This window comes from Prionailurus viverrinus, chromosome B4 (genome assembly GCF_022837055.1).
Source record: "Prionailurus viverrinus isolate Anna chromosome B4, UM_Priviv_1.0, whole genome shotgun sequence".
In the NCBI taxonomy this organism is placed as follows: Eukaryota; Metazoa; Chordata; class Mammalia; order Carnivora; family Felidae; genus Prionailurus; species Prionailurus viverrinus.
In genome coordinates this window covers 61,254,126-61,277,662 of record NC_062567.1, presented here as the reverse complement: position 1 = coordinate 61,277,662, position 23,537 = coordinate 61,254,126, and the positions used below count along the sequence as shown (strand labels likewise).

At 39.8% G+C, this 23,537-nt stretch overlaps 1 long non-coding RNA gene across 1 annotated transcript in view; it reads right to left on the bottom strand.

Annotated features, from left to right (window-relative positions):
• Positions 1-307: 307 nt before the first annotated feature.
• LOC125171320 (uncharacterized) overlaps positions 308-23,537 on the bottom strand; it is a 30,107-nt gene continuing 6,877 nt past the window's right edge. The window contains exons 2-3 of the long non-coding RNA XR_007154259.1: positions 11,654-11,800; positions 308-353 (exon numbers count right to left, since the gene is read on the bottom strand). This is a non-coding gene — a long non-coding RNA (uncharacterized LOC125171320). The remainder of the gene's footprint in view (positions 354-11,653; positions 11,801-23,537) is intronic.

Sequence of the window (23,537 nt, the reverse complement as noted above, 5' to 3'; positions counted from 1 at the left end):
TGGGGCTCGAACTCCCGAACTGTGAGATCATGACCTGAGCCGAAGTCTGATGCTTAACCAACTGAGCCACCCAGGCACCCGTAAAAAAAAAAAGATTTCTGAATGGAAATGATAGTATGTTGAGCCAAATGATTATAAAAATATCACAGATAGTAAATGCAGAATGCAACTAAATAATAGAGAGAAATTTATAAACTTAAAAAGCTTGTATTAGGAAGTAAATACAGTAAACTGGGAGAAACATAGCAAGACCTGTTTATTTGGATTCTTCTCCTTGTCTCTTTGTCCTTGGAGTAAGGGCACTCCTTTCCTTCAGCATAGGGAAAGCTCCTCTTATATGATGGTTTTACGACCTTTGTAGGGGAAGAGGACAGAGGAAAGGTCAAAGTGACCTTTCTGTTTCTGTTTTCTCAAACTCCTTTAGCTCAAAATATTCAATATGCCAACGTGTCATATTTATAGGTAGCATGTCCTAAATCCCAAAAGGAGAAAAACACAGAAATAAATCCAACTTAAAAGGAAGTTATTTTAAAAGAATACACAAGTCTGGCAAGAATGATAAGAGAGAAATGTGAACAGACACTTTACCAAAGAAGTTATATGAATGGCAAATAAGAACATCACTTAATCATTGGGAAATGCAAAATAAAACCATGAAATACCACTTCACACCCGCTAGAGTGATTCAAATTAAAAAGACTAATAATATCAGGTGTTGGTGAGAATGTGGAGCATTTGGAACTTTAATTCATTGCTGGTATGAATCTCAAAAGTATTATGCTGGATGGAAAGAGTCCAACACAAGTGATTATACTGTATGATTTCATTTACATAAAATCCCAGGAAAGGCAAGCTATATAGTGACAGAAAGCAGATCCACAGTTGCCAGAGACCAGAGTAGGACAGATTGACTGAATGAGCACCTGGCTGGCTGTCAGTAGAGCATGCAAGTCTTGACTCAGGGCTGTGAGTTCAAGCCGCAAACTGGGTGTAGAGATTACTAAAAGAGAGAGAGAGAAACTAGAAATAAGAGCTTAAGGAAAAATGTGGAACAAACGTAGGTTAGTATAAGTTGATGTGCAGCAAAGCTTAGGTCTTAGTGTTACAGGAGGGTGGGAGAGACGCTGGTCCTTGTCTCATGGAGTTGAAGAATGAGTCTCTCAGACAGGAGAGAGTGAGCAAAGCGATAGAGTTTGTTGAGCAAAAATACAAAGCTCTGAAGAGTGAGAAGGGTCCCCGACTGGGTTGCTGCCAAATATTTTTGTCTCTTTTTATTGGTACCTTATCAGGAACTGGACAACAGTTTGTGAGACTATTCGTGGCACCTAGCATGGGCAGGTCTGGAATGCATTTATCCTTTTTTTCCAAAACCCGCCCACAGCTAGAGCCTCCCACAAGCATGGTAGACACTGTGAGGAGTAGGAGGGCTGAGGGCCCCTAAGGTGAGCCTTGAAGTCTAGGGCATGGCCCAGGTGGAGCCACTGCAGCTGCAATCAGCCTCAGGGAGGGTCCCTTATCTATCCCTGCCTACTGCTAACCCTTTCCCTACTTATTGAGGTTTTGCTGGTGACACAATGATGGGATAATCTACTGCAGTTGTTTTCAATTTTCTTTATTTTAAAGTTTATTTTTATTTATTTTGAGAGAGTGAGAGAGTGAGCAGGGAGAGGCAGAGAGAGAGGGAGATAGAATCCCAAACAGGTTCCAAGCTGTCAGCACAGAGCCTGATTCCACACTCGAACTCACAAACCATGAGATCATGACCTGAGCCCACGTAAAGAGTCCTTCACTCAACCCCAAGTGAGTCATCCAGGCTCTCCAGTAGTTTTCAATTTTCAAGTTACAACCCATTGGTCAATTCATAAAACCATAACCATATGGTGGTGGGTTTTGACCAGAATTTTTAAAAAACGAAGTGGAATCAAATGGACTAGAATATAACAGAAAAGAGTAGACTATGAAATACCAGAATTCATTGCAAGATTGTCTTGCAATTACATTGTGAAACTTTTCTTTCAATTATATATGCATCTATGTCTATATTGGGTGGTGATATAAAATTGAACTTTAACTATGGGTTTACAACAAAGTTGAAAAAATGTTGACACACACACACACACACACACCCCACATTGACTTGGGAATTAATGTAGGAAGGGGTCTTGACAACACTGATCCTAAAAAGAACAAAAACATACTGAGGATATGATCAATCTGTATATTTCACAAAGGAAACAATAACAGAGGTAAAGTCATGCAGACAATGAGAGGAAAAGCTGAGATGAAACATTAAACTGCAAAACCATTAGCAATTATTGGTGTCCTATGTAGGGGTTGCTTAAATAATAGGGAGACTTCATAAATGATCACCCACATGAGGTCACCACTGAGAGTGAAAGCAGAAACCAAGACAACAGGTCAAATGGGGATCCTGCCAGGCAACTGAGGATATACTTAAAAACACATACTCACCAATTAACAGTTATTTTTTAAGTATGAAGAATGAATGAGTGTTAAGATTGACCGTCTAACTACAATGTTTCATCACCACCACTGAGTTATTAAGGGCTTTTTCAGTGTCTGCCTTCATTACCACAGCTTTGCCTAACTCTGTCTGCCTCTACTAAACCTATCCTTGTCACAATTAGGATGACTCATCTAGTTTAAAGTTTAAACTACTAATCTGATTGTGCCACTGTGATATTGTGATTTATTAAAGAAATATCTATTTCTTTCTGTCTACTGTTCCTGCAAAACCCTTGCAATTTTCAGTATTAAGAGTTTTAGGGGCATCTTTTGTTTACAGTATTGATTTGGGTTCCCAGTTCCTGAAATAGCTCCAGGTTAAGGAAGAAGAAATGGGTGCCATTTGTTATTCATGTAACAATCCCTTTTCAGCCACACCTGAGTTCAAGTTAATGAGACTTTTGGAGTGCATCTAAGAAGGGGGCTGATTGCCAGTGGAACAAACTCTGTGATTAGAGGGTTGGCACTTTCAGTCTCTCCTCACTACCCCCCATCTCCGGGGAGGAGAGAGGGGTTGAAGGTCAAATCAGTCCCCAACGACCAAGGATTTAAGCAGTCCTGTCTGTGTGATGAAGCCCGGGCCTCAGGGGTATGTGAGGGTGCTGAGAGTGGTCTTTCTAGAGAAGACACAGAAGCTAGGTGTACTTCCCCACCTTCTCCACATGCCCCGCCCCATGTAGCCCTTCATCTGGCTGTTCATCCGTATCCTTTAATGCCCTCTGCAATAAACTGAGCAAATTTGAAGATCTAATTGGCTTTATTCAATATGTGAATTGGACAGCATCCTTCCTAGCAAATAGGCTTTCTGAGGAATTGTACCAAACACAAGGTTTTTCTAGGCAAAAAGCAGGGGAGCAGGGAAGTTATTAGCAAAAGAAAAGGAAGGTTGTTTTAGGGCTTCTGTGTTTTGGGGGGAAGGGAATACAGGGACTTATGGAGATTATCTCACAGGTGCTGATCAGGACATTTCAGATCAACTGCTTAAAGGTCACATTTATTTCTGGGAGAGGTTCAAACTGCAGTTAAGGTTTGATGTGCTGGGGGCAAGTGACTACATTTGGGGCCCACTGTTTCTTTCTTCTTTTTTTATGAAATTTTCTTTCTTTCTTTCTTTCTTTCTTTCTTTCTTTCTTTCTTTCTTTAAGAGAGAGCAAGCAGGGGAGAGGGGCAGAGGGCTTAAGCAGACTCTGTTCTGAGTGGAGCCTGCTGCTGGACTCCATCCCATGACCTGAGCTGAAATCAAGAGCCGGATGCTCAACTGACTGAGCCACCCAGGGCCCCAGGAACTGTTGTTAACTCTTTTCCTAAGTTCTATGAGCCGCTCTAGCAAATTAATTGGAGGAGGGGGTGAACCTCTACGTTATAGCCTGTTGGTCAGAAGCACAAGTGACAACCTAGGTTTGTGATTGGAGTCTGGGGTAGAAATGAGGGGACAGTCTAATGGAACTGAGCCCTTAACCTCTGGGACCTGGTGCTATCTCCAGGTAGAAAGTGTCAGAATTGAGTTAAATTGCAGGATACCCAGTGGGTGTCGCAGAATTGCATGATGTGTAGAAAACCCATATATGGCATCGTGAGTGTTTGTGGAGTGTTCTTGGTGTGGGACACAAAGGCAGAAAGAAATGACAGATAAAATAAATTTCCTGAAAACCTGCAGCCCACTGACAAATACTTGAGGCTGGCAGAGTAAAACATTTCTCCAGGAATTCCCCAAAGCTTATGCTTTGCTAGAGGGAAAAACAACCTTAGCTTGACAATAGCTAGGCCTCCAGTATCCTGTGAGTCTTCTTTAGCATATGAAAATCTGATTGGAAGCTTGCCTTGAACTTTACATCCCCCAACTCCCAAGTTTATAACCTGTGTCTCTTCATGGTCCCAAGGCAGCTCTTTCTGCCCACGGGTCCTGTCCCCATGCTTTAATAAAATCACCTTTTTGCACCAAAGATGTCTTCAAGAATTCCTTGACTGTTGGCTCTGGATCCCCCCAATCACTCCAAAACCTCATAATTCTGAGTACTGAAGTGGTCTGAATATCTGGAGGTTAGTGTGTATAATATAAATGAAGACCTTAGTTTTCCTTTACAACCAGACACAGCTTTAAACTTTTTCATCACAAACTGGAAAAAAAGATTTGAAGCTCCATAGCATCGTATACAATGGAAGGCTCTTCATAAACTCTCCAGCCTCTCAGGTAGCTGATACTCTTTTGGAATACCCTTCCAACTTTTTCTTACCCATCCTTCAAAATTCATTCTAGCTTATCTTTTCCTAGAAGCCTTCCTCAGAGTCCCAAGATAGACTAAGAGCAGAGGTGCCTGAAATTCTGGGTAAGGGAGCTTTAGCATGGCAGCCTGTTTGGATGGGTTGAATGCCTAAGGGATTTATTTTGAAATACCATTTGTAAAAGACGGACACTTTGGGAAGAGGGAAAATATCCTCCCAAGACTGTTTGGTTCTTGTGACTGGTCTAATAATTAAACTGACACAAGACAGGTTAACAGTGAAAAAAGCAAATTTAGCTAATTCATGCAAAGGTCTCATAGATATTGGACTTAAGAAATGACCAAGGCAGGCAGCATTTATACTTTTTATACACAAAAACAAATATGTGAGGAATCGATAAGACAAAGAAACATAGGTTTGAATCTATCCAGAGACTTTTAATTTATTTATTTATTTTTATGTCTTTGGCCCTGAATTCCTGTCTCTGATAAGGATGCACGTTTCTACCTCTTGGTTCAGGGAGCATACCCTTAATATTGGAGGTTTATTTCTTGCTTTCTGGAGACAAAGGAGGGTGTTCTTGCATTGGCTGTTTTTATTCTTTTATTTTTATTTTTATTTATTCATTTTGAGAGAGAGAGAAAGGGGGAGCAGGGGAGGTTGAGAGGGAGAGGGAGAGAGAGAATCTTAAGAAGGCTCCACACCTCATGTGTCTTGATCTCACGATCCTGGAATCACGACCTGAGCCAAAATCACAAATAACCAATATGCCAATGTGCCTGCCCCAAGACCCAACAACATACTTTTTTGCCTTAGGAGGAATAGTATACTTTTCAAAAAAATAAGCATTAAAAAGAAAGTCACAGGCCCAAAATGGCATCATTTAGGTTAAGGCCCCAAGTCAGTAGAGCAAGATTTAATACCTAACCTACCTACAGTTCCAACTCTCCAGGAATGTAATCTTTAGCCAGTCAACGTGGAATTTACTGGTCAATACTAGAAAATTTATTTATTTAAGTTTATTTATTTATTTTGAGAGAGAGAGAGAGAGAGAGCATGAGCAGGGGAAGGGCAGAGAGGACAGAGAGAATCCCAAGCAGGCTCTGCACTGTCAGTGTGGAGCCTGACATGGGGCTTGATCTCACAAACCGTAAGATAATGATCTGAGCCAAAATCAAGAGTCAGACGCTTAACTGACTGAGCCACCCAGGTGCCCTAATACTAGGAAATTTATTGATATATCCCTTCTACACTGTCACAAGTATACTATTGTCACAGGCTAGATCCCAAGACCTGACTTTTACTGTACAGCTACTTGTGTACTCACTGACCTTTGTCCCACATTTTTCCTTAAGCTCTTCTTTCCAGTTTATTTCTTAACTTAGGCAAATGGAAAGCAAAAGCACCCCTTCAGCAATGGTGACAGCCCTGGCAAGACTTCCAGAGGCCCAGACCACCCAGAACAGTTTGAGCATAACCCTGACTCACAACTGTGCTGATAGACTATGCAGTGACCTCTAGAATGACCGACAATTACCTTTACCTCATTATAATACTAAAATCTCTGCCCAAAGAGGAGCACAAGCCTCATTTACATAACATACAATGTATGTGTAGGCATGTTTCCTTAAAGCACATGCACAACCTTATGCCCCTTGATATATATAAGAACCCCCTTTTTAAATATTTATCCTAACCCTAAATAAAAGGAACCCATCCACCGTCACTTGGAGAGTCACAGTTTTAGAAGTTATTCTCTGTGATCTCCTTATTTGCTGCAAATAAACTTTACTTTGTGCAACAACTCAGCCTGGTGTAGTTTCTATCTGTGACTCACCAAGGAATGAACTCACGTTGGTTTGGTCACTCTATGAAGATGAACACACACAAGATGTGTCTCTCCACAATGTCAGCTTTATTTAATTGCCAGAGTCCAGCTCCAGCAAGTCCAGGGGTTCCCGAAGGATGAACGGTGTCGGCGAAAAAGTGAAAATAAAACAAAACTAAAATAAAACAACTAAAATAAAAAATAAAAATGGACACAGACAACAGCAGTGTGTTGAACTGGCCGATTATTGCAGCAAACGTGGCATTATATTTGCTAGTGATTTCCTTGTAGCATACGTCATCTATGTTTTCTGGCATTACCCAATTCTAAAATTGTTCCTTTGTGTAATCATCCAATAAGGAATAACGTGGTTGTTTTTTTGTAACGTTCCCTCCTGCCCTTTGCTTATTGATTAATTTCTTTCATTGTTTTTATTACGTATCTACGTTTATCTATAAGCTAAGAAGTATTTGCTTTGCTGTTTTCATGAAAGGTCATCTATCTCTCAACACCTCAAGTGGAACAGTTACAGGGACATGACCTCTTAGTTGTTTCCCTGAACCATTCATGGTTTTGAAGAACAAAAGTGTTCGCCTGGGTCCAAGGTGCGAGGAGGGGGCCAAAAGGGCCTTAGGAACCCACGCCTTATGCATTCTCAGAGAGACAATGCACCTAGGAACTAATGAACCATTCTGTACCTTAACCGATTAGGTTCAGTCATCATCTGGAATGCCTCCTGGGGGCCAAGTGGGCCTACGGGTTAGAGTGACCTGTGTCCATAGATACACTCCTTAGTTGCCAGAGTGGGGCTTTCAAATCCATATGTCTCTCCTATACAGGCCCTCTTTGCTGGCAAATGTATGAGGCTATCCTTCCTGTAAGTAGAGGAGTCTCCATAGGGGATGGCGAGGGCTAAATGTAAGGCCGCACAATTTCTTACGGAACCTTATTTTCTTTCCTAACGGTTCTTTTCCCAGAGGGTCTGTCGAGGGCAATTCTCCAAAAGACAATACCCCAGGTAGTTTTAAGGCCAAATTACCTAAAAGCGGGAGTACAAGAAGCTTCACTGTCGGCGGGCCACCCTGTAGTCACCAATCCGTCCACAGCCCGGGCCTTGCCACTCAGGCTGGGATAGCTCGGCTTCCAGCATTTAATCATAAAACAAGGTTAACTTAATTGTAAAGCAGGTTCAGGATTCCAAACTCAATGGCATTTCACCACGCATTTAACTTGGCTTCATGCATATCAACAAAGCAAAGCACAAAGTCACACAACAAACAAGATACATCAGGAGGTAAGAAGTTAATGAGCCAGAGTAAAGTCAGTCTGTAAGTACACAGTTGAGATGAAGCCTGTCTAGTCCGGGTCAGCTTTTGGCATGTACTGCTTATTATATTCTGGCATTGGAGGCTCCCTATAAGGTTCGGAGATCAACTGAGAGGCAGGTGTCTTTCAAATTCGGTCAGAGGTGAAAGGGTCTGTGTCTGGAGAGTCTGATATTTAGATGCAGAAGTTCTCCCTTTCCAATGGAGTTTAATCAGTGTTAGGCCTTTGTAGGCCCTTTCTGGTTCTAGTGATTATCAGCTCCTGGTTCTTCCAGGTTCCAGTGGTCGTAGAGATTAGCAGTCCTTGGAACTGCTAGTCTGTGCTGGTTTTGGTGATATCTGGTCTTAGTTGCAACACCATTGGCTGCTTACATCACTGCTTGACATGAGTCATTGCTTGACATGAGTAAGTCCATCTTATTCTCTACACACTCCCCTTAAGAGGGCAACCTTGCCTAAACAATGCATTTCATGCTAATAAATTCTTTTCTTCTAGTTTTATGCACCTTCTCTGCCTTTAAAAACCTTTCTTTTGTTTAGTTCAAAGAAATTCCCTTCTACTTGCTAGATTGCATGAATCATTTAATAAAGCCAATTAGATCTTCAAATTTTCTCAGTTGAATTTTGTTTTTAATTTTTATTTTTAAATATTTATTTGTTTGTTTAAGTAATCTATATACCCAACGTGGGGCTCAAACTTACGACCCCAAGATCAAGAGTCATATATTCTTCTGACTAAGCCAGTCAGGTGCCCTGAATTGTGTTTTTTAGTAGAAGGAACAGTGAATGTGAGATTTATTTATTTATTTATTTTAATATTTATTTATTTTTGAGAGAGAGAGAGACCACAAGCAGGGGAGGGGTAGAGAGAGAGAGGAAGACACAGAATCCAAACAGTCTCCAGGCTCCGAGCTGCCAGCACAGAGCCCAATGGGGGGCTCAAACCCACAAACTGTGAGATCATAACCTGAGCCAAAGTTGGACACTTAACCAACTGAGCCACCCAGGATCCCTGAATGTGAGATTTCTGAAATGGGAGCAATCTTGACATTAGGCAACAAATTTGAATTCTGTAAGAAAATGGAAGACATCTAAATGTCATTTTCTATTTGATACTGCTTTGGAATGCAGAATGAAATGAAACAGATGTAAAATGAAATCATAGAATGCTGATGTATTTATCCTGCATGAAGTTTTAACTCATCACCAGGCATCCATGATCCTCTTCTTCACACACACCCCAGCTTTACTACTTAGCTTGAAGGCACCACTCTGACGTTCCCAATACAGTGGGAATGGTGGGAATGATGTTCCCACTCCCCACCCACAACCCCACGCATTTATTCACCCTTCAACTTCAAAATCAATTTATTAAAATCTCACTCCAAAATAATAATAATCTGGGGCACCTGCGTGGGTCAATTGTTTAAGTGTCTGACTTTGGCTCAGGTCATGATCTCATGGTCTGTGAGTTTGAGCCCTGCATTGGGCTCTGTGCTGACAGGTCAGAGCCCGGAGCCTGCTTCAGATTCTGTGTCTCCCTCTCTGCCCCTCCCCTGCTTGCACTCTTTCTCTCTCTCTCTCACTCTCAAAAATAAACATTAAAAAAAATTTAAATACTAATTCAATAACAGTTGCTAAAAATAAAATAGAAATGACTCTCGTTACTCTATTTTAGGATATTAAAGTTAAGTCGACTAAAATACAAAGTAATCCACCATGAAAGAACATTGATGGAACCAATGAGGTAAGTATTCATATAAGGCACACACAGTGACCCAAGCATATAAGTATGGAAATATGAAATGACTGTCAGCTTAATATTGTAAAACCTCTCTATATTAATATGAAATATTCTGTTAATCATCTACTTGATTTATGTTCTGAAGGGTCACATAATGCAATGGCAATAATATAAATTAAGCTAAACAAAAGACAGTGTGTATAAATAAAGATAGCTCCCAAGGAAGCTTCTGTTGATATTAACATAGATTTTCTGTATCAGAGGCCATTTTAGTTGAGGTGGCTTTTTGGAGAGGCCAGTAAAGATTAGGACTGCAAAATTAGCCGTTTACACAGCTAATTGGCAATCACGTGTTATATGAAGAAAATCTGCCTTCTGATGAGGCTGGAAATTCTTTAAGGGCAGGGACATTTTCTGTCTTACTCTTTGTTTCTCCAGCTGATATCCAATAAATATTGATGATAACTAACTCTTTGTTGGGGAGTACCAGTAGAGTAGCACAGTGTCTAGGCATAGGGAAAATGATCAATGTTGTGTTCTAAAGGATGCTGGAGTCAAAGCTTAGAGAACGAATCACCTGCTGTAGAAATACTGAGGAGAGGTGCTAAAATGGGGGAGGTCTACAGCAGTGAGAGTTTTAGCAATCTGTCTCCCAAGAAAACTACAGAATAAGTAGGCATCCTAGATTTGTGTAGGGGCTCTATAATGAGATTACCCAACTCTGTAATGAGATTAACCTGTCACTGCTGAGATAACTTTAAGGAATAATTTAGGGAACTGCCTTTCAAAACTCCCTTATTTCTTTTTTAATATTAGGCCACACCTCCTAGCCTGATTCTTTTTTATTGACTAGATAATGGGTCAATAAATTACCTGCAGCCTATTTTTGTATCACCTGTGGGTTGAGTGGCTTTTTAAGTGGTTGGGAAAAAAAAAATCAAAAGAATAATAATACTTAATGACCCATGAAAATTATATGAAGGTCACATTTTAGTGTCCATAAATGGTCTTATTTGAACATAGCCATGCTCATTCATTTATGTATTACCTGTGGCTACTTTTATGCTGCGATGGCATAGTTGAGTACTTGTAACAGACACTATATGGACCACAAAACTGAAAATATTTATTATCTGACTCTTTAAGAAAAAAAAAATTGTCAACCAGATTCACCCATCCATAGAAAAGTTAGTGTGAAGGTGGTAGGTTAGCCAGATAAATGGTGTAAAAACTAAATTCACAAGTTTTCTTTGGTGTTTTTGCAGTGAGAAGTCTTTTTTTTTTTTAAATTTTTTTTTTTAACGTTTATCTTTGAGAATCAGAGACAGCATGAGCAGGGGAGGAACAGAGAAGAGAGGGAGACACAGAATTCAAAGCAGATTCCAGGCTCTGAGCTGACAGCACAGAGCCCAATGCGGGGCTCGAACCCACGGACCGCAAGATCATGACCTGAGCCGAAGTCGGACGCTTAACCGACTGAGCCACCCAGGAGCCCCACAGTGAGAAGGCTTTAACCCACGGACTACTAGTGTTCAGTTCCCTTTCACAAATCTCATTTCAGCCTGATACCATTAAATATTTGATCATCTAGCTTCCTTTATTCTAATGATTTGGCTTCAAAGGTCAGACTGTAGAGTACATTTTAGGTACTTATAAGTTGTAAGAGTACAACTTATGTACATCATAAGGTTCTTGAGTATAGTATTTCCCCTCCCTGTCATAGTAACTTTTACCTTGTAAATTAATAATTGAGCCCTTGGTTGGGGTTGGCCTGCTGGATGGCTTGAGTACTGGAAGAGAATGTGCTCTTCATACAGAATTGAGCATTCTGTGCTCAATGTAATTGTAAATTGATACATTGACTCTCTAGTTTTTCAAGGCCATCTCAATAGCCTACTTAACACTAGTTCATTTTTCAGAGATGGACTCACTCCTGGTGAACTCAGGGCATTACCTGGAACATACTGAGCCCCTCGGAAGTTATACTGATTATTAGTATAGACTTACCTCTAGGGGAGACAATGCATTGATAGGAGTTCTTTTTCAATAAATTGCATTCTGGTTTATACACTACTTTGAGAGTCTATTTAGTATGATTTAGTTCTGTTAAGCTTGCTTCTTCCTGAACGTTTAAAGAAACTTGAGGTCCTGGAACTGCAAAACAAAGGATTAGAACCTGGAATTAGTTTGTCTGAGCATAATTTAGTCATTCATTATTCACTTATCTAACGTTCACTGAATATCTCCCATGTACAAATCACTGCACTGGCCTCTGGGGTTCACAATATGAATAATACATAATCTCTGCTCTCAGAGAATTTACAGCAGTGAAACAAAGTTATAAATGCAAAGATATAGATAGATATGAACAGAAGTTATCCCAAGGACACACGAGGAGCGCCTTAACATAATCAATGGAGACTTTAGAGAAGTAATGCCAGGGCTGAGCCTTAAGAAATGGATAGTGAGGGGCACCTGGGTGGCTCAGTCGGTGAAGCATCCGACCAGCTCTGGTCATGATCTTGCGGTTCATGAGTTGGAGCCCTGTGTCAGGCTCTGTGCTGACAGTTCAGACACTAGAGCCTGCTTTGGATTCTGTGTTTCCCCTTCTCTCTGCCCCTCTTCCCATCATGCTCTGTCTCTCTCTAGCTCTCTCAAAAATAGTCAATCTGAGAAGATAAAGACTCCTGGGAATAGAGGAGGTGAAGGCATGAACAAGGCAGAGACCCAAAGAACATCATAGTTTGTGGAAGAATGTATATTCCATTTGGTACACTGGGGTAATGAGCATGAGCCAGATTAAGACTTTGCCATCTTAAAGAGTTTCACCTTTAATATTTTTAGGATAATGGTGGGGAGTCACTGAAACTGCCACTAATATTTATTGAGCATGGTACTGTTTTACGTTTTTTAAAGTCATTTAATGTTTTCAGTGACACAGTAAATAGACACCATTATTATCCCCATTTGTCAGATGCAAAAACTAAGGCTCTGAGTAGTTAAGTAATTGTTCCAAGACTAGGTAGCAACACATGGCAGAACAAGGATTTGAAACAGTCTTTCTTTTTTTTTTTCTTTAAATTTATTGTTTCTTTTTGAGAGAGAGAGAGAGAGAGAGAGAGAGAGAGAGAGAGAGAAAATGAGAACATGAGCAGGGGAGGGTAAGAGAGAGAGGGAGAGAGAAGGAGAGAGGAATTCTAAGGAGGTTTCATGCTGTCAATGCAGAGCCCGACATGGGGCTCAAACCTATGAACTGTAAGATTATAACTTGAGCTGAAATCAAGAGTTAGATGCTTAACTGACTGAGCCACCTGGGGAACCCTGAACAGAAGTCTTTTTAACCCCAGAGGTCATGTTCAATAGAAGCACTGTGGAATAATGTCAAGCCCATGTATTTTGAAGGAAGTCATCCAAATACTGTCATCCATTCTTTCTGCCTTGATTTTCAAGTTAGACTTTGAAGAGTCATCCTCAAGCTTCCCTCCCCTTGAAAACAGGACACAAAACCCTTTTCATATGATGTGAATCTACTTGAGGAAACATATGTGGAAATAACACAAATGCCAAGTATGGGTAAATCATGTTTTACAAAATTTTTTCTATCCTGCCCTTTGAAGATAATTTCAAAGATGGTAAATATCCCAACTGTCTTTTGCTTTTCACTTACTCCTTCATCAAGCCCTATCCAAAAGGGCTCCACTCTTAAACAGTCAACATTTGAAGATTTCAAAATATAAAAGAATAAAAAATTAGTGTTTTAAGTGACTTCAAGGGATCAATTTTCAATGTAAAGGAGTAACTCTGAATTTACTAGCTCATAAATTTCTTTTAGGATTTTGTCTGGGAGAATATTTAATTAAAGTACAGTAGACACTTGAAATTTTTAGATTAACATTCATGATGTAAAAAAATCATCAGAAATATCCTTTAAGCAATTTGCAATTTTTCTGAGTCATAATTTCAGGTTTTAAGAGAGCAGACTGGTCTCAAAGTCCAGAGTTAAGTCTTAGATCAAAAGCTAAACTTCAGGAAATTAATGTCCACATCTTTTTCTAGTATCAAATCTTGCATGTCCTAGGATGTCCTAATGGACACTCAGAAGCTTGACTCTCTGTGGAAGACCACAAAATATATTTTCTTCTACAATTCTTGCTGTTCTGTAACTTGTGTTAAAATCTCTTATAGACTTTATATAATAGAATTGCAGGCCTCAAGTTAAAGCACTCCTTTTTCTAGGTAGAATGGAAACCAAAGCTCCAGACTAGCTTAAATTGTAAGTTTCTTGCTAAACTTGAACATAATTAACTCTCAAGCCATCTACCTTAGGTAACTAGAAATAAACTTTTGCCTTGCCTCACACATTATATTTTTGTTCCTCATAACCTATAAAGTTTCTGCTAACTACCAGAAAAGGGAGGAAGGCGAGTCATCTCAATTTCTGACTGACCCTTATAGGGGATGGAAAAATTTTCCTCTACCTTTCCAGATTCTTTTGGCTGGTCTACTAATTAAATTAACATAAGACAGATTAACAAGAAATAAACACATTTAATGATGTAGTATAGGGCACCATAAGAATGTGAGACTCATGGAGTGCCTGGTGGCTCAGTCAGTTAAGTGTCTGACTTTAGCTCAGGTCATGATCTCATGGTCCATGAGTTAGAGCCCTGTTGTGAGGCTCTGTGCTGACAGCTCAAAGCCTGGAGCCTGCTTCAGATTCTGTGTCTCCCACTCTCTCTGGCCCTCTCCTGCTCATGCTCTGTCTTTCTCTCTCTCTCAAAACAAATAAATAAACATTAAAAAAAAAATTAAGAATGAGAGACCCACAGGCAGTCAGGCAATTGAGGCCTCTATGCCATCTTGAGGTAAGAAGAAGGCAGTCAGGGTCTGAGACCTCAAAAGGGAAGAAGACAATTCACAGGAAGATGGGAAGAACAAATGTTTGGTAAACAAACATGGAGAGACAATGGACACAGAGAGTAATCTGATCCACAGGCCCTGACAAACTTCCCCCCAGTTTACCACACCTGGCCCATATTCTTTAGAGTTATCTCAGGTGATAGTTCTCTTCCTAGACCTTGCTCTCTATCTAAATTCTTGTAGACAGTTAAGAGGGGAGATAAAAACCTGAGTCTTTTGGACCTTGATTGATTTCAACTCAAAGTAATCCATCCAAAATGGCACGTTTTGGAGAGGCTTATTCTGAACCTCTTCACCTTTCAGCTGGCAGCTAATGCTATGTTCCCTTTTCTCACCTATTTTCTTGGGTCTTACTGTAAGACCCTGGACAAAGTGTTTAATCATCTTATGATGGCTATTAAGATCAAGAAGAGGTTTGATTGAATTGAGGTTATTGCAGAAGATAATGTAATGTACTAAGAGATTCATCTAGAAAAATATTTGTAAATGTCTCCAACTCTTAGTCAGACTTGAGATTGGTACACACCCCTCCCATGATGCCAGTGGGGCTTACACTTTCAGTAAGAATATTCCATTATTCTCAAGTTTCTATCTTATTTGGATCTTGGTAATTATGATAACTGAAACCAACATATTTCTCTGTTTCTATGTTAAATAATTCTGGAAGAAAGCATTCTTTCCTGCTTTTGTGCTATCAATATTAGGATCTAGCAAAAATAACTTAGCTACTTTCTCCAAGAAATACTTCCCCTTAGAAAATAAAACTATGAAACAACTAAAATAGCCTATTCATCAAGCTGACTGGTTAGTACTTACTCAAGAACATCATCTGGCTCTCCTAAACAATTCAAAACTATAATGGGATACATGTTATCTAATCCCACTCAACTCCTTGTTTTGCCAGACCCACCATAAAATCACCCTGCCCTGGCCTAAAACCTTATAAATATTGTCTCCTGACTTTTGCCTTTTGAGCTGCTGTTAGGACTCTGTCAATGTGATGACTTTCCTTATTGTAATAAGGCTAATAAACTTAATTTTGTTTGATTAATGGGGCTTTTAGCTGGTCTTTTAGGAAGTATATTACAAATTAAGGAGCAAAGTCCTGATTTTACCAAGGTAATTTGCCTATATCTCCCTTGTTTCCTCTTAAATAAAACACTCTCCTGGTCCTTCTCTCCTGATTTTCATGTTAATCATGCCCTTGCCTTTCTTTATAACTTTCACAAATTCCTTTTTCTCTTAACAAACAGAGAAGGAAAAAAGCTTTTAATGAGAATTATGCCATAAAGTACCTGGCAATTGTTTCTCTGCTCTCCAGCATTCTCAGCAAGCTAACCGCAGATTCACCTGGTCACTTCATTATTCTGGCAGTGGTAAGGCCCCAAATCCTATGCAATTCAATCTTGGGGTGCCATTTGCATTACACTAAGAAAGAATTTACTGATAGTTTTCAGTTGTGAAACACTGAGTGCAGCAAGAACAAAACTATCTAGATAAGAAAAATGCAATGTTGTCACTATTTAGCAAATGCTCACAAGACAGAAAAGAGTGTCTTCTGAGAGTTTTTAAGAACATCATCCGGGGCAATTTGGAGACATGGTCCTGAAAAACATATACAGGGTTGTAGTGTGCAAGCCTAGGACTGGATATCCAGCAGGAATACGGTCAAGGAGTGGGGAATGTTCTGTATTTTCTATTTCTGCTAACTGTGGGCTACATCTTAAGTCTCAGGAGTAGAGCAAAGCATAACACTTTTTTAAGGTAAAATGAAGATTCTCAGATGATCCAGGCTGCAAGGGAGAAGGGGTAAGAAATACAAAAATGCCACGCATAGACAAGAATCTCACCTCAGGTTAAACATGGCAGTAGGCATCGTGGGGGTGACATTCTCAGCATGTCTGTGTCTCTCCCAATCTGGACCAGTTGCCTTCTACCCTTGGCTCTTGATATTTATTTGTGATTTCCTTTCACTGTCATGTCAGGCATTCCCTTTGCCTCTGTCCCATTTCCTATGTTTAATACCTTGTTCTTTCTTAGTTTTCTCATTTTGGTGGCACATATCCTCCAGTGGTTTCTTTTTGTTTTTCATAATGTTTATTTTTGAGAGAGAGGGATAGAGTGCAAGAGGGGAGGGGCAGAGAGAGAGAGAGAGAGAGAGAGGGAGACAGGATCCAAAGTGGGCTCTGCACTAACAGCCCAGAATCTGATATGGGGCTTGAGCTAATGAACTGTGAGATCATGACCTGAGCTGAAGCTGGACGCTTAACCAACTGAGCCACCCAGTCACCCTTCCTCTAGTAGTTTCTTAAGGAAGGGTATATGGAGATTATTTTTATAGTCTTTGCAAAGTTTTCTTTTTTATTTTTTAGGTCTTTGCAAGTTTTTATATACACCAGCACTTTTTTGATAATTTGGCTAAATAGAGAGCTCTATGTTTGGGATAAATTTTCCTTCAGAATTTTTAAAGTACTACTCTAATGTCTTCTAGCATCTCAATGATGGGGTTCTAGACACACAACCCCAACATATGGCACCTTGGCATACTGAATATATTAATTTGGAGTTTGAAAAAACAGTAGAAGCAGGAAGGTCACTCTGACCTCTGTGCTGTCCCCCCCTTGTTTCCTCAAAGGAAGAGATAACTCCTCCATGTGAAAGATACCGTCCCTCCACTAGGAGAAAGAGAGGTGTTCTTATAACCAAAGACAGGGCATTTAGGGCCCGGAAGCCTGCATAAATAAGCCTTGTCGCCTATTTACCATTTACTACCCATAACCCAAATTCCTTTGTCTTGTCATCTCCTCACAAATTTATTGTCCCTTTGTCTAAAAGGTATCAAAACTTCCTGCTCTGGTCACTTTTTCTCGTCTTCGTTCTCTTATGAAGGCTCTTGTATACATGTAAGAATTCTACAAAATTTGTATAATTTTCTTCCATTAATCTATGTCACTTTAATTTTTAGACATAACCAAGAACCCAAACAGGGTTAAAGAAAACTTTTTCCTCCCCTATATCACATTGCTGCTGAAAAGCCCAAAGCAATTCTGATTCCTGTTGATCTGCTTTTTATCTCCTATCTCCTCCTGTCCCTTTGCTGGAAGCTTGAGAATCTCCTCTTTTACCTTAAATGTTTTAGATTTCACAATTATATGCTTTGGTGTAGGGCAATTTTTATCTGTTAAAATGGGCTCTCTTGATTTGGAAATTTGTGTCCTTCAGCTCTGGAAATTTTCCTTGAATTATTTCATCATTGATTTCTTCCCTTCTGTTTTTTCTTTCCTGGAAATCCTATTATTTGTCTGCTGAACTTCATAGACTGATTTAATATTCTTACCTTTTTTCTCCTATTTCATATCTCCTTGTCTTTTTTGTTCTGTGTCTGATTTCTTCAACTTTATCTCTTCAAATTTATTAAATTTTGACTTATTTTTAAAAATAATGTCTTGTTTTAGTTTTAAAAATAAAATATATTCTCTTACCTCTCTCAGGACTGAGAAATGGAAAACTACTGAAACCACAACTTGAAAAACAAAAACAAAAAGCACCAAGACCACATTTGCAAGACAGACAATTTCAGCAACAGCTCATGGGTTCAGGAAAGATAAAACCACAGACTCTTTCACAAACAGCCTTGCCTAACCAATCAAAGCAGTCAGAGGCTTAACTCACTTGCAAATTCTGACCAATTCTTTCCTGTCATAGCCCTACCCTTCCTTCCTGCCCCTCCCCCATTCTTACTAACTTCCACCTAAAACCATCCTTTGAATAACTCCTCCCCAACAAAACTTTATAAAACTTAAGTGCCAAAGCTTCTCAGAGTCCATTTGACTGATTTCATTAGGCCATTTCCCTTGTCTGGCACATTTCTAATAAATTATGCTTGGTATGCATTGTTGTAATCATAATAGACTTCTTAGGTGGTCTCTTCTGGGAAGTTTTGAACAGAAATTATGTAACATTTTCTTTCTCCAGCATATTGTTTCCTCAACAGGTGCTTCTTCTGCCTATTTGGTCTTTACCTTTCATGATAGAGACTTTCTTTAGAGTTCTGGTAATCTTTGGTTTTCTGCTCATGATTGAGGGCAAAAGACAGAAAAGCTGATTGGAAGTTCTGAGTACATGGAGAGCTTTTGTATACTTTGAATTTACTCTAGGGCCATTTATTTGTTGGGCAATCCTAAATGTCAGTTTCTCTTTCTTCTCTCTTAGGTTGCACATATTCCCTCAGAGAAAGGTGTGCAATATCCTGCCTAGAGGGTAAAGATACAGCTGCCATGGTTTGGAGGCTGAGTAGTTGATAAAGACTGTGGAGTGGAAGATAGAGTATTAGCACACACAATGCATGTGATTATGTTGCCAGAGGGGAAGACCTCCTTCTGCCATATGGTCCTTCTAGCTGGACTTAGAATCAAATTGACATGAGACAGATTAACAGGAGAAACTCAAATTTAACAGTTGTAAGTATGGGGAACCCACAGACACGAAATTCCAAAAAACAATGTGGCGACATGAAGCCTACATGAACTAAGGTGAGGGGTAGGGTCAGAGGATACAAAGTGGGGGAAGGCCATCATTAGCAGGAAGGTGAAAGATGTTTGTGCAGATAAGTTCCTTAGGTAAAGTGAAGTCTCTGTTAACAGTTCTCTTGCTGGTATAGGCTCTTCTTCACAATGTAAATTTAGGCAGTTGATGAGGAAGGAGACAGCTTTTCCTGCATCTGTTGGGTTTTGATTACTTTTAACTCAAAATAATCTTTATGCCAAAGTGGCCCATCTTGGGGCACCCTGCCCCTCAATGTAAACCTCCATTTTGCATGGTACTAATGACCTCAATTGTGCCTACTATTCCCCAGTTCACAGACTCATTTTTATCCTCTCCAGATATTTCCAGCCTCTACTAGAGTCAGGGAGAAATAGTCACCCACTAGCATGGATTTAGGGAGAGGATTTTTTCCACTATTGCCAGAGAATTCAGTTTTCTCAGTTCTTCTAAGTTAGTTTGCAATCAGTTTGCTTTCCAGTTTCCAAAGGTTTATTTTTGTTGTTACTCTCCCTATCTTTGTGCTTTCATGCCTTTTTTTTTTAAGATGCCTTTTTTTTTTTTAAGATACCACTATTGTAGTTTTAGAGGAGAAATAAAATTAGATTGGTATATTCTATGTATCACTTTAACCTACAATGCTTCCAATGCTTTTTTTCTTCATTAGCCATGTCGTCTTCCTTTGGCATTTCACCAGAAAAACATCTGTAGAGTCAACCATTTTGTAAAGGCTCATTCACTAATAGCCAAACTGTTTTAGGGAACATGTAGACAGATCATAAGATTAAGCAATGAAATGCTTTGACTACTTACCACTGAAATCTTTTTCATATTCAAAATTAAATCAGTGAATAGTTTAGGGAATGGATGCAGCAGACTTCTCTTTCAAAATCCCCCTTTTTGCATTTTCTGAATCACAAGTCAAAGTGGTGTTATTTAAGAATGTACTGGGTATGAGGTGGGGGAAGATAAGAAGAAAGAGGAAGGAGAGAGAAAAAAGGAAAAAGACGAGAGGAAGAGAAAGGTAATTGTCTGTCTGTACAGGGTATAGAGGAGGAAAGATATTCCCTCTGCCTTTCTAGGTTCTATAGTTGGATCTATGAAGTAAACTGATAAGAGGAAGACTACCAGGAGAAAGGATATATAAATTTATTGACTTTTAAAGTTACATGCACACAGAAATTATAGGGAAAAAGGAGTGAATACCCAAAAAAGCAGTGAGATTTAAGAGCTTATATATAGTCTTTTTAAAAAATATATACAGTCTTAATAGGGGAAGGGAAAGGAGGATTAGGCTGCTGAGGGGAGAATAAGTGATTTTTAGGAAAGAGGAATGGGTCCTCAGAAGACTATATGGGAGACATGATAGTTTGTGATAGTTTTCTAGTCTCTCCTGTGGTAAGAGCCAATTTTCCCTACTTGATGAAACTCTAGAGGAAGAGATCTGTGACAATTGAGTTTCTTTTGGAGGATCTGTCTATAGGCAGAGAAAGGGAATTTTAAAAAGTTTTGCCCTGCATTTTCTATTTTTCAAGTACCTTCAGCTCAAAATAACACTTATGTCAAAAATGCATATTTTAGGGTTGTATATTCTACCACCCTTCAAGGGCAAACTGGCCTGTCCATAGCCTTCTCATGCTGTCTGAGCAGGGTCATCCATTCTAAGGCCTGGTCTTTAGAAATTAAAATGATGGAAGAGGAGTTAAGATGGCAGATTAATAGGGGGACCTTATGTTTGCCTTGTCCCTCAAACATGGCTAGATAAATATCAAATCATTCTGAACACCCAAGAAATGTACCTGAGGACTGAGAGAACAAACTGCACAACTAAAGAGGGAAAAGAGGCTATACAATGGAGGGTAGGAGGTACAGAGACCTGATTGGGGGAGAAAAGAATCATGGGTGTTGAGGAGGGGAGGGAGCCCTGATCACAGAGAGCAGAAAGAAAGAGAGAGAGAATGAGAGAGAACAGTGCACAGGGGATTATGCAAGAAAAGCACTTCCCCAAAACCATTGATTAGGAAAATGAGAGGGACTGTTTATCACGGGTTTTTAAAAGCAGCAGAGCTTGAAGACAGAAATTTTAGACATCCACACTGTGACAGGTGTGGAAGCTGGCAGGCTAAACGGTACTCCTGTGGAGTAGAAGGGCAGTGGGAGTGGACAGTGTGGTTTATGCACCACTTCGGTTTCACTAGGAGAGATAGTTCTCTTTGTTGGAGTGCACTTGGGAGAGCTGGCAACGGCTCTTAGGGTACAAAAGAGCTAGCAGGCACCACTGCACTGCCCTATTACTTAGCATAGGGAACCTGCTAAGGGCAACTAACCTGGACATTGGCTTTTTGTTGCACATTCCTATAAATTCCAAGCCTCTGTGCATTTGTGCAACTCCCCTTCTGGGACAAACTGGCAGCAGTCATAGCGTGGTGAGTCCCTCCCCCAGAGGATCATCATGGGTCTATGCTGTGCAGGGTCCCTAAAATATTTTTGAAACTCAGCCAATATGCATGAGATAAAACACAGGGGCACTGTACCATTGAGGGGGCAGATGACCCAGACACAGGGTGAAAGCAGCGATCTGAGAGATGCCAGGGATAAAAGAGGGGAGATAGTTCACTCCTCTCTGAGGGCTTCCTGGACTACAGCAGGTAAGAACTTCCCTCTGCAGAGATAAGACAGCAGGTTGACACCAGTTTTTATCACCTGCCCATCAGCACAGATGGATTTCAGTGAACAGCACAGTGTCCACAGTGGAGGCTTGAGCTGCTTATACCGAGCCCCACTCCTGTGCTCTTCAGGTGATTTTTTTTATTAGAGCAAGTGTGCCTGAGAGCCAGAACAGCAGTGTGCCCCTCTCCCAGAAGACCAGCACAAACCCCCTGCATGCACCAAGCCTACCAACTATAGGGTGCTTCAAAGCTTTAGGTCTAGTGGAAATAGGATCAGGCTAATTTTAACAAGCAGACCAAGTACACCTAATTAAAATTCATCACACACTGGAGAAGGTCCAAACACTACCCAATGAGGGAAGGAAAAACTTTGCCGGGAAAGAGCAGCCAAAACACAACAGCAGATTGCACACAGCATACACCAGAGACACTTCCTAAAGCACCAGACACTGGACAGTATATGACCTCTTCTTAATAAAGCCATTACTTTCAAGAGAAGGAAACATAATAGGCTTTTCTAACACACAGAAGAAGTCAAAGACCTAAAAAAATGCCAAAATGGAAGAATTCATCCCAAAAGAAAGAACAAGAAAAGATCATGGCCAGGGATCTACTCAAAATTGATACAAGTAATATCCTTGATCCAGAATCTAAAGCAACAATCATAAGAATACTATCTGTGCTTGAGAAAAGCATAAAAGACACTGGGGAGTCACTTACTGCAGAGATAAAAGACCTAAAATTAGTTAGGCTGAAATAAGAAATGCTGTAACTGAGATGCAAAACTGACAGTATGCAATGAACACAAGGATGGAAGGAGCAGAGGAATGAATAATTAACATAGAAGATAAAAATTATCGAAAATAATGAAGCTGAAAAGAAGAGGGAAATAAAAATATTGGATCACAAATGTAGACTTAGGGAAGTCAATTACTCCATAAAGTGTAATAACACTCATATCATTGGAGTCCCAGAATAAGACAGGGAAAAATGGGTGGAAGGTTTTTTTGAACAAATTGTATCTGAAAACTTCACTAATATGGGGAGTAAAATGGACATTCAAATCCTGGAGGGACAGAAAGCTCTCATCAAAATCAATAAAGCAGGCTAGCACCAAGATATATTCTTAGTAAAACTGATAAAATACAGAAATAAAGAAAAAATCCTGAGAGCAGTAAGGGAAAAGAAATCCCTAACTTACAAGGGAGGACAAATAAGGTCAGCAGCAGACTTATTCACAGAAGCATGGCAGGCAGGCCAGAAGGGAGTTGCATGATATATTCAACATTCTAAATGGGAAAAATATGCAGCCAAGAATACTCTATATACAACAAGGCTGTCACTCAGAATAGAAGGAAAGATAAAGAGTTTTGCAGACAAACAAAAACTACAGGAGTTCATGAGCACTAAACCAGCCCTGCAAGACATATTAAAGGAGACTCTTTGAATGGGAAAAAAGACCAAAAGCAACAAACATAAAAAGGAACAGAGAAAATATCCAGAAACAATGACTTTACAGGTAATACAATGGCACTAAATTCATATCTATCAATAATTACTCTGAATATAAATGGATTAAATTCTGCAATCAAAAGACATAGAGTGTCAGAATGGATTAATAAAAACAAGATCCATTTATGTGGTGACTGTAAGAGATGTACTTTAAACCTAAAACACTTACAGACTGAAAGTGAGGACATGAAGAAACATTTATCATGCAAAAAGACATCAAAAGAAAGCTGGAATAGCCATACTTGTAT